This window comes from Palaemon carinicauda, chromosome 17 (assembly GCF_036898095.1).
Source record: "Palaemon carinicauda isolate YSFRI2023 chromosome 17, ASM3689809v2, whole genome shotgun sequence".
Lineage (NCBI taxonomy): Eukaryota > Metazoa > Arthropoda > Malacostraca > Decapoda > Palaemonidae > Palaemon > Palaemon carinicauda.
Genome location: NC_090741.1, coordinates 24,509,243 through 24,510,812, shown reverse-complemented (window position 1 = coordinate 24,510,812; position 1,570 = coordinate 24,509,243). Strand labels below are relative to the sequence as shown.

General features: G+C 35.5%; 1 non-coding gene across 1 annotated transcript; it reads right to left on the bottom strand.

The window, feature by feature from the left end:
* Positions 1–276: 276 nt before the first annotated feature.
* Positions 277–348, bottom strand: TRNAC-GCA (transfer RNA cysteine (anticodon GCA)). The gene has a single exon. It is a non-coding gene; the product is annotated as a tRNA-Cys (tRNA).
* Between the last annotated feature and the right edge of the window lie 1,222 nt (positions 349–1,570).

Here is a 1,570-nt window from a genome sequence, read left to right as displayed (position 1 = left end):
TATTCAACGAAGGATGAAAATTTAATTTCAAAATGTTAGCAAAGGAATCCCTTAGTGAACGGATAGGAGTCTGAAAAGCATAAAAACGGTACAAGGATCAAAATGATTATGAAATATTCTATCTTCTCTTGAAATGTTTGTATTTTGGTCGAATTTTATCTTTTAACTCATTTCCCAAAAAAGATTTTATTCCTCTAACTTTTCTTGATTCAATATAAAAAAGACTGATTAGTTATCGCCACTCCCCATGGGACCTACAAGCAAAACATTGTCGTAAGGGGGCGCCCGGGATTGAACCGAGGACCTCTCGATCTGCAGTCGAATGCTCTACCACTGAGCTACACCCCCTGTGACGTAAGGGTTAATAAATATTCAATTGATTTTTCAAGACTTAGAAATGTAGATAATCTACATTTGTTTTCCCAGTTAAAATTTATATTTCTTAATAGAGATTCATCTTGAAACAGTGAGCCATGTAAATTCAATCACTATAGCTACTGGTGTTTGCATGAACTGCCAAATCATTAGGTAAAATCTTTCTTTATACTGTAAGTCTCTGATATTAATCTCTTTTTATGTATACTACCATGCATATGTATTTTTATGCAAATCTGTATATGCTTTACTGTTACTTGTATATGGATATTTATAGACACGTATTGGGATGTAAAATATGTGCAAATATGTTAACATCTATGAGTACCATGTTACGTGGTATATCTTAGCAATGCATGTTTGCCAACAGTTATACTCGTATAGGTGGATGAGCAATTTGATGGAGTAATAAAAGCTTTTGGTGTGGAGGAAATGCCCCCCTAAATCTCAACGAAGTCACTGGCAGCAGGGTGACAGATTGGGTTTAAGGTAATGGACTAACTGTCTCTTCAGCTTTTACTCCTGATGCCTAGCGGTTTATCTTCTTAGAATTAGGATGGACTGACAAGGGTCACTTTCTTTAGTTTGATATGCACTACGCATCACAAGGAATTGCATATATTTTGATTTATCTTGAAAAACGCTCCTCTCTGGATTTAGTCAGTCATGAAAAGAGAATATGACAGAATGGTCCCCAGTCCCGGGTGTAGCGGCGTGTTAAGAATCGCCTAGTTTATAAATACTAAAGAATGATTGAAAATAGGTAATATGCATGTTCGAACCATGAATCTTGTTGGGAAGTTACAGCAAGAGGAGATTGAATTTATGAAATATAGTATGTGTAACTTAGTCCTGATTAAAACATGTTGGAATGGGATTGGTGAGGAAACCTTAGACCAAGGCAGGATACATATCTACTCATGAAGATCAGATGGAGTTGGAAGAGAAGGGGGAAAGAATGATGGACACCAAGAACAGAAAAGCCATTAACCGAGTAGAGCTGTAAATAGTAGATTTTTACTAACAAAGTTTAGATCAAAGCAGTGCAATATGAGTATTATAATTTGTTATGCTCCAACAAATGATACCCTTGGTGAAAGGAAAGCTGAATACTATGAAGAACTCTAGATTGGTATACATGAGATACCTGAGAGAGATATGAAAATTGTGATTGTAGATTTCAATAATAAAGTTG